Below are 10,653 nucleotides of genomic sequence, written 5' to 3'. Positions count from 1 at the left end.
GAAATCTTAAAGGCACTATATGTCTTTGTGCTTTCGTAAAAACCATCAAACTGAAAGAAATTTAACCTTTTTTTGATATCTTTTGGACTTTAGAGGAATAATTTCTAGTAATCTCTGCTACTTCTTCCTGCTGCTTGGGTTGCTTTTGGGATGAGGACAATGCTGTATCTTTTGTAAGTGGTCCAGATAGTTGCTTCCTTGTTTTCTTGCTTGTGCATTTATATTTTCTCCTTTGTCTTTCTCTGTAATAGTAATTGCTCTTTTTGTTTGTCTCTAGTAGAGAGAAATGCTACTTCTTGTGACTCTCAGCAGTTTCAGAAACTGCAAGGAAGTTAATGAAGATATTTGAAAAGGGCCCCTTTCTTTAGCCCTTATTGTATCTCAATATGTAAATTACCTTAGGGCTGATTGTGAGAAATAAGTAAAAATTTTCATCTACCTATAACATCTGTATTAGACAACTCACCTAAAATTCTCAGCAACACCATCACCATTTGAATTCAACAGAGATCAAGTCTGCCTGTCCAGAATCTTTTATATCAGTTTCTAGACCTTCAACAATGTAGTCCTGCAACCCCTTAGGATTTCATAACTTTGGGAAATAATGAAAAAAACAATTAAATAAAATTGTATGTCAACAAACTGGTATCATTTAGTATTGGAGATATTTTTTAGACTGCAATTCCCTGGTGAAATGTAATCAGTCAGAATTTCCATTGTCATTGTATCTTGAATTGTATGGAAGTTAGACTAAGCATAAATGTGCATATATGTCATGTATGTGATATATATTCATATGCATTATCTACATATTAAAGCACAAATATTCAGTGATACTGATATTTTTGGTACATGCTGAATACCTTTCATCTGTTTCCAAATCCATTCTCCACCCTTTTAATGTCCTCTCTGCTCCAGGATGCTCAGCTGTATTAACTGCCTCTCAGGCATCTTTGCTCTCTGTCTACTTAGTGTGTTTAGCCTGTGTTTGTCAAAGGCAGGGAAGACAGTGAGGTCAGAGTGGTTTTCCCTAGTCTCCTGTCTTGCAGAGATGCCACACCTCTGGACCTCAACCACATGTCCTGCCAGGTGACCCATTCCAAGGTTCTCCCTCCAGTGCACATAAACTCTCCCTCTTCATGCACCTTCAGGAACTGAGGAGGTAACTGCTGTTGGAAGTTATTTGTTCTAGAGTTATCATACTATACCAGGAATTCCCCAAAACACCCACATTCCTTTGTAATTAGCCCTTAATTTAACCCTCCCCAAATTAACCAGTATAAGTGGCCATTTGCTATCTGCCAGGTTTATAACTGATACTGATCTTAGAAGTAGTCCCAAGAGATAGAATTCAAATGGTATTAAATTATTCATGTTTGAAGATTCAGAATATAAACCCATCATTTGGTACATGGGATGATGGTAACCTGTGGTATCCAATGGCATTAACTTTACTAAAATGATCACCAAGGGCATCATGACATGAAGGACAGGTGGAGGGAGGGCACTGAGAAGTCAGTTTGCTTTGGTGAAGATATATGAAATAGAGATTTTAAGGAACACGTGGGGAGTTGTTTTCTACTGAAATTTAAACCTGGACGGTTCAACTGAGAAAACAAACAGGCAGCCAGAGAGCCATGTTGCAGTATATAACTCTCAGAGCCTGGATGGGAGCAATCACCCAACACACCACAAACTCTAGATAGTAACCAAGTATTTTATTGTTCAGACATTTGTGGAAATGTCTCTTGGACTTGGTGCTTCCTGAAGAATGCAGTAGATGTGAAACCAACTAAGGTGATATTTTTATGTAAAGAAAAAAAAACACATTTCATTTTTACTTGTGCAGAAACTAGCTTAAGATGTTCTAGTAGGGAAATACAGCCTCTTCTGTAATTCTCTGACCTAAGCTAGTTTATAGCCATGGAAACCATAGACTGATGGTGAGTCCACGTTCCTTTTAGGAGGGACCCTGATACTCAGCCTTCAATACAGTGTGTTCCTTCAAGCATTCTTGTGAATGGCTTGCAGCCATACATAAAGGTAATCCTATTTTGGGAAAATGGAAGTACCCAGACCTTCTTCTGTAGCTTAGCTGATACTGACTCTGAACTGATAGTAATCTCCAGAGATGGAAAAACACCAGAGTTGCACACTTGCCGGTGGGACTAGCGGAAGTAACTTGAAAGGTACTTTTGGCTGGTGTTCATCTCTCAGTAGGTGCAATGGGACCAGACTTACAGGTGATCATTATTTACCCAGACCCAGACATCATATTGGGTATGGATGTCACAGAATAAAACAGCATCCTCATTTTAGTTCCCTGTCCCTGGCACTTGGAATTAGGGTTATTATTGTTGGAATGTTCTAGAAGAAGCCCTTGTAATTGCTCCCCTTAGGCATCCTCTGCCACAACGGTAAGCAAAATGCAGTATTGCATCCTTGGGGAGAAGTGCAAAAATCAGTGCCTTCATTAAATTTGAAGATGCAAGTTTGGTTGTCCCAATTCATCAACTTTAACTCATCTCTTTGTCTAAGGGAAAGGATTGAGGGTCTTCAAAGTGGAGATCATGAGTGAACAAGGTTTACTGGTAGGCAAGTTAAAGAAAGACTATAGGAATAATAACTTTTGTCTTGGGAAATAAAATGGAGGGATTCACCTTGGAGTTAAAACAAGTTTATGTCCCTCAAAACTGTACAATGGAACTAACTCACATTAGGATTAAGCAGTTGCAGCCTTTGAGGTATAAAGAATGCATTTTGAGATCACTAAGTTTGTAAAGGAGGTTGAGAGACTGCCATATTTTATTGAAACTTCAAAGTCATAGACTGGAAGATGTCTTAAATCCCTTATGTCCACAATGTATTCGATTCTAGTCACAAATGCATGCATAGGAGGCTCTCACTAATCAGGTGGCTGAAGTGACATGCTCTGTGAATGTCAGTCGGCCTCTTTCCCCACACACTCCAGTTCATGTCCAATGGGCTGTTGTACAGAGTGGCCATAGCAGCTGGAATGGGCTCAACAACACTGTCTTCTCACTAAGGCAAACTTGTCTAGCACTGCTGTTAGGTGTCCAAAATGCAAATGGCAGAGGCCACCGCTATGCACTTGAGATGCCTTCACATTCTGGGAGAATGCTGAACCATTTGGGTAGCACAGTGATTGGGTTAGACAACTTCCTGCTATTCAGAACTGCAGAAGTAATGAATTTCCTCCTTGCAATAATCACTATTGGGGGACTTATCTTCTTTACATATTCATTTTCTTACCAGTTATTTTTCCTGCCAGCACCAACAGATGTAGACTTACATAATGGCTTTTTCATGACCATGGTATCCACCAAACATTACCTGTACCAAGAAATATATTGGATGGCAGAGGAATGGTAACAATCCCCCGCCTCCCCAATTTGCAGGAATAATTAGTTTTACTATTTACATCATTATTTAGAAGTAACTGCCCTGATGCAATAATGGAGTGGCCACATGAAAGTTCAGTCATGGTTACGGAGGTGTCTGCTAAGTATGCTACAAGTTTAAAAAGAGCAGCAAATGTATCATTCATTTTCCCTTATTGAGAATGTTTATCCTTATAAACCCAAGAGATGAGATGGGAATGGCCCCTGTAGTGACCAGGAAAATAAGCCTTCCAAAGATCCAGGTACAGACAGTGTAATTGCCCAAAGGACCTAGCTGCTGACCTCTGATATACATCCCCCCAATTCGTATCAAGGTCATGCCTCCCACATGGTCCTCCCAGCTAATGACTGAGTACAGAAGGCATACAAGTGCAGGAACATCGTGTTAGACAGTGGACCTGCTTGATCACTGATTTTACCTCAAGGACCTTCCAGTGATGCTGCTGAACTGACTATAGTCTGAGCAATGACCCAGGATGTTTTTGCCCATCCTTCTTTCCATCTCTTCTTCACTTGCAGCCAGACTTCTGTCATGTTGGTGGCATTCATTCTTTTCTTCTGGCTCCCTCTCCATTTTCTCTTACACATTCAGTTATTTTCCCAAATAATATTCATGCATATGTAATTCCACTTTGGTGTCTGCTCCAAAGGAACCCATCTAACACAGTCTCTTTTACTGTTATATGAAATATCCCAATAGGAATATAATTTCCCTGTCCATAACCACACACTCAGTATATTTGGAAGTTTATGTGCACAAGGACGGAATGCTGCCCCAGCAAAACACCTGGTCAGGTGCTCTGACCAGTTGGAATCCAAGAAGTACCCTGGTCATGCTGGGCTCCTCCTGCATTGAACTGAGGGGTCACTCTCCTGGGCAGGGCTATTGATGTCAATCACCAGAGAAAAATTATTGGAGGCTATAAAATGAGATCAAGAAGTATCATGGCTGGAACCCAGGGGATTTAGCAGCACATTTCCTAGCATCCCCTTAGCCTTCTCTGTCAAAGGAAAAGTACCACAGACAAATACAAACAAGATATTCAAAGACCCAGTTCTAACAATAAGATAATTTGGACAACTTACCCAGTAATTCTCATTTAACTGAGGTGCTGAGAAAGTGTGAAGGGACTAGAGCCATGCAAGAAGGGATGTAGAGAGATTTGTTTTGTTACGATGGCAGTAGAATTTATGATAGTAGTCAGTTTTGTACATTTCAGCCATATAGACCCTGTTACTGCACTTCTTTTTCCTTATTTTTTCCTAGAAACAAGACTGAATGTGAACAGAAAAACCCTATAGTATAATTTCGGAGATACCATAAGTCCCACGAGTAGGAAGTACCCACCGGCATCATCTATGCTGTGAAGGATCACCATGTGTTTGTTTTTAAAAATAAAACATGTAAATCTGAGGCATTTATTTACATGGAGAACACTCATAAACATAGGTACTTAAAAATATTTGTTAATACTCATATACTGAAAGACATAGTTAGAAGCTACTCTAGCACTTTAAGCTTCATTTGTGATTTGATAAAATTCCTTTAAGAATTTCTACTATAATTTTAAATTAATATGGAAGAGTCTTCAGAATGTTTCATAACTATAAACTACATATGAAACGTAGCCAACAACACTTTAAAAACTTACTACTGATCCCACATTTAAACATATTCTAAAGCATTTTCTAAAACTTCAGTGCCATGTGAAATATAGTTTTATTAATACTATGTATTTTCATGTCTTCCTAAGATTATCATCAGCTGTACTTTACCTTCTAACTAGGGTCTTAGTAACGTTAGACTTGATTTTGGAGTTAAGATCACTTGTCAATACACAAAATATTATGATTATATGCTTAAACCAGTGAAACTTATGGTATCTGGGTATATTGATAATTTTTGAGAATAGAACTTTGTTATTTGTCTTAAAGGAATGCAATTATTTTAGAAAAGAAAATTTTCATCAGTAGTTGAATATCCTTTTTTGTAGTTAAATATCAGAATTTGTAATACTAGGATGTTCAAGAATAGGTCTATTACATCAGTTTTACCTTTTGTAACTAATGTTTCCCTCCAGAATGGTGAATTTTCTACTTTCAGTTAACCAGCATCACATAACTGATTTTCTGTCACTCTACTGTTAACCACTTAAAAAGAATATAATTTATAGGAATTTCATTATTATTAGTGGGAAATAGAGAAAGGGATTTTAGAAAATGAGAATCTAAGTTGGCATTAATAGCTTTTCTTTTTAAAACATTGTCTAAACCAAGCATCTTCCAATTACACCATTGGGCCATGTCCCTATTGGGTTACTATGTGTTACAGCTACTAGGGATTACACACCGTGGGTTTAATTTCAGATTAATATGTATCATGGCCAGTGCTGATTGCTTTTTCCTGCTCTGAGAGGATCTCCTACAATTTGGGGGAATACTTGCTTAAATTTCACTTTCATGAATGTTTTTGTTGCTACTGTTACTGTTTATACAAATAGAAAAAGGGCATTCTTCACTTTTTGTTGATATAAATTACATTAACATTGTATTGCTTTTAAAAATCAAAATTATATGCATTCTCATCATATTTCCTCTTCTGTTTGACCACTACATGTATAAAATCCATCTATAAATTTTTCTTCTGAGTAATGTGTACTTGTAGACTTATTTCTTAAGTTGTTCAACCTCACTATACTTATTTTTTATTATTGTAATTTTATTCTTGTAATCTTGATGCTATGAATGTCACAATTTGAAAGTAGAAGTCCTTGTAGGTTCACTCCTATAAAATAAAAGAGAAGCACAGGGAGTTATACAGTGATTCACAAATATCGTGTCCATGGCAACTTGACCAATTTTTCCTTATTGAGGAACATATTTAAGAGACATGTAGATTGGAGATATCAAGCTTGCTGATTATAGTTTTATGGATATTTGATGGATGCCTCTGGGCTTTTGTGCTAAAGCCTCTGGGGAAAAAACTTGCATGTAAAAATGCTTTAGAAGTTCTGTTGTGGGAATGGAAAGTGATGATTTTAAGTAGTTAATAGTCATATAAAAATATTAAAACTTAATTCAGCATTCTCTTATTTCTATTGGATACTATTCTATATGTACCAGTCAGTCAGAAATGCTGACTATTGGATACTATTCTATACATACCAGTCAGTCAGAAATGCTCTCATGCTAAAGAGAAAGCTATTCTGTCACTTTATGAAGGTAGAGAGGAGGGTTTGATTTTAAGTTTTTTTGGTTGTTTTTATTTAGAGTATTATGAAATTCAAAACAAATTCTTATATTTTATACCTAAATTTTATCTCTTAAATTGCCCTGATTTTCTCATTTTAATTCTTTTGAATTGTCATGCACTAAGGGTGCAAATTCTTTAACTGGCATTATAAGAATTCTTGATCCTAATGGAACAAAATGGCAGCTCTTCTTAAAATATAATAACCTGATCAAATATTGTCTCTGGATCTCCTAAAAGGAAAGAATCTTGATTTATTTGAGGAGTTTATTCAGAGCCTCTTTCACATCCTTATTCCTCAGGCTATAGATCATGGGATTCAAGATGGGAAACATCACAGTATAAAATGTAGAAAATATTTTGTCCCTGTCCAAAGAATAGCTCGATTGTGGAAGAGCTATAGATGTAGAAAATGGAGCCATAGTACAAGGTGACAGAGGTCAGGTGGGAGGAGCAGGTGGAGAAGGCTTTGAGGTGACCCTGGGTGGAGTGGATCTTCAAGATGGTGGTGATGATGAAGAAGTAGGAAGCCAGTATGAGCACAGAAGGTGTGATGACATTGGAGGTCAGGAGGAAGTACATCAGAGCCTGATAGCCATCCTTTCTGCCACAAGCCAGCTTCACCAGGGGAAGCAGATGACAAAAAAAATCATCAATGACGTTGTCATTACAGAAGTTCATGATAAAAGTTCTTTTGGTAATGACGAAAGAGTTAATAAAGCCACCAAGGTATGAGGCTGCTACCAAGAATGCACACAGCCTAATGGGCATGGCCTGAGAGTAAAGCAGTGGCTTTGAGATGGCCACATAATGGTCATAAGCCATGGCAGCCAACAGGTAACACTCACTGTACACCAGCCCAGCAGAGAAGAAGAACTGAGCTGCACAGCCAGCAAAGGAGATGCTCTTGTCTTCAGAGATGCAGGTCACTAGGATCTTTGGAGTGTAGGCAGATGAATATCAGAGATCCAGGAAAGATAGATTCCCAATGAAAAAGTACATGGGTGTGTGCAGCCTCGAGTCATTACAGATCAACACCATGAGGATCACGTTTCCCACCAGGGTCACAAAGTAGACACCAATGAACACCACAAAGAGAACCAGCTGCATCACAGGGTCTGTTGTGAAGCCCAGCAGGATGAACTCAGTCAGTGTATCATTGCTTCTCTCCATGGTTATTGGAATCTCACCTAAGAAGAGAAAAAACGAGAATTCAGTTTAAATCACTGTCTTGTATACATAGAAAATATGTGAAATAATCTATGATCCAACAGTGTAATTTTTCATTTTAGAAAGCATTTTCATTTTGTAATAAACCACTTAGACTTTACAATTATATATATTGTTAAATGATAAATTTAGGTACATTAATCTTTCAATAGTTTATTTGAACAAACACCTATTTGAATCAGGCAGCTATCAGATTAATTCTGAGTACCCCAGGAGAAAACATAGGAGAGATATTTTTATAGAAAAGACACAGATCAAAGCAAAACAATCATTTGATTGGCTATAGATTAAGTGGTTGACAAATTTGGGAGACCCTAGCTGGCTCTTTGAGATTGGTGCTTCTTAAATTTCATTTTCTGGGATTCAAGGTCCTTAACTCTGGCTTAATGTTTTATTTTGCTTGCAGTCGTTATCAAGATATAAATAAGAGCCACCTCAGTCTGATGGCTCACTTGTTTAATGACTTTAGATATGCAATTCCAAAAGTCTGGAGTTGGTTAATGTCCCCCCCTCCACCTTAGGAATGATTGTTCAAATGAAGGATGTCCTTATAATTTCTATTTTCTTGTATTTTAGCCTTCTTCATCATGCCAGACTACTTTACTGCTAAATGTGTGATCTCTAAGCTTAACGTGTTACTTGTTTGTATCTGGAACTCTGAACATCACCTATTTTTAATGTATTTTGTTTTGTAAAAAATCAAGCAGTTTTCTTTTAACATTTCCGCATATTGTGACACCCTGAATCCCTATAAATTCTTGTCATATTAATACTTATAGGCATAAGAAAATACTCAGATTATAAGAATAAAAATTGAATATATACAATTTGGGGGAGGAAATGTATGCAGGAAAATAATATATAAAGATGGGATTATAAAAGGCAAAGGATTAACTATTTTTTCCTTATTCTATCAATAAAAATATATTTGACAATAATCTAAATAGCCAGTTTTATTTTATTTTATTAAAAAAATGTATTGAAGCAGTCAATTACAATGTGTCAATTTCCGATGTACAGCATAATGCCCCAGTCATGCATAGACATACATATATTCATTTTCATAGTTTTTATTAAAGGTGATTACAAGATACTGAATATAGTTACCTGTGCTATACAGAATAAACTTTTTTAAAATCTATTTTTATTTGTATGTAAATAGTCAATTTTAGATGTAAGCAATTCATATGTAGTATGTAAGAATTATAGGAGAATAAACTTACAAGTTATTTAAAACTTTTAATGCACTATAATGTTTTTATCAAGAATTTTTATCTTAATAACAATTAGTCAAAAAATTACATATCTTAGGATACGACCACGAGACTCAGCCTTCCATCCAATGACACAGAAATGTGCTCACTTTCTTCAGGATTCCCTGCACATAGACTCCAGCTGTGTCCTTGAACTGGATAGACAGGAATATATCTAGTGTCTGTGCATCCATGCATTGAAGGAACAGTTCCAGTCACACTAAGTTCCCACCAACCAAAGTTGTTTTGTAGCTAAATAAACAAAATTTTCAGTGAATATGACAGTGATGTGTATGCTTGCCATCTTGAACTTATAAAAATACTGTTTGTCCAAGACTCAGTATTAGTGTTACTAAAACCTACTTCTGAGTAAAATGTAGGACTCTATCAGACTGTCCTTCTCAGGCCTTTGCTACCACTTCTCTTCTAAAGGTCCCTATGTGGGTTCAAAACCACACACAGCTGAATTCAATGCTGGTGCTTTGGTTCTCATCTGACTTGATCTACCAGCAGTTTTTGACGTACTTTATTCATTCTTCCTGCTAGAAACACTCTCTTCACTTGGTTTCCAGGTCATCAGACCTGCCCAGGTTTTATTCTACTTCTAAAGCTACTTGTTTTCCAGTAGCTTTGGTGTTATGGCCTCTAGCTTTGAATTTTGGAATGCCCCGGAATCAACCCTTGAATCTCTCCTCTTTTCCATCCACAGTCACTCTGGTGGACCATCTAGTCTAATGACTATAAGTGCTGTTCACATGTGAGGTCCTCCCCCTGCTTTGTGTGTGTCTGTGTGTGTGTGTGTGTGTGTGTGTGTGTGTGTCTTTCTGTTTCTTCCTGACCATGCCTCTTCTCTGAAATCCAGATTCATGGATCCAAATTCTTGCTTAACATCTCTTACACGATGTCCACTGGGAAGGTCAGGAAAAAATGAGTTTCCAGTAGTCCATCCTAGACTGCTTTGCTCTCAGACTTCTCCACTGTAGTAAGTGGCATCATGTCAGTTTAAGGATAATCAGTGGATATTTTTCACCCTTGTTTGTCTTTTGTTCTGTAGTTGACTAATCAGTGACTTCTTGATTCTACCTTCAAAATATACCCAGAAACTGGCCCAGTTTCCCAGCTCCGGTGGTTCAGCCCTGCACTGAACTACTGTTATCTCACATCTGCATCACTGCAGAGCTTCCTGATGGTCTTCCCATTTCCTCCCCACTTCCGTCCTTACCCTGCTTAGTCTCTCAACAAGACCGCCAGAGTGATCCTGTGAGAACACCTGTTTAGATCACGTTACTCTTCTTCTTCAAACACTCCAATGACTTCACAGTTTATTCAGAGTAAAAGTCTAAATCCTTACAGAGATGTACAAGCTCCTTAGATTTCTGCTCCCAGCCCCTCCTGTTCTCTTCTTCACGGTTCACTCTGCTCCAGCCTAGTAGCAATGCTGCCCTCCTTTCGATTCCTAGAATAAACTGGTTTCACGCAGAGCCCTTGACAGTTACTC

General features: G+C 37.6%; 1 pseudogene; it reads right to left on the bottom strand.

The window, feature by feature from the left end:
• Positions 1-6,926: 6,926 nt before the first annotated feature.
• On the bottom strand, positions 6,927-7,845 carry LOC140694299 (olfactory receptor 9G1-like; annotated as a pseudogene).
• Positions 7,846-10,653: the final 2,808 nt, after the last annotated feature.

This window comes from Vicugna pacos, unplaced genomic scaffold, assembly GCF_048564905.1.
Source record: "Vicugna pacos unplaced genomic scaffold, VicPac4 scaffold_21, whole genome shotgun sequence".
In the NCBI taxonomy this organism is placed as follows: Eukaryota; Metazoa; Chordata; class Mammalia; order Artiodactyla; family Camelidae; genus Vicugna; species Vicugna pacos.
Note: the sequence above shows the minus strand (reverse complement) of the source record. Positions and strands in the feature narration are given on the sequence as shown.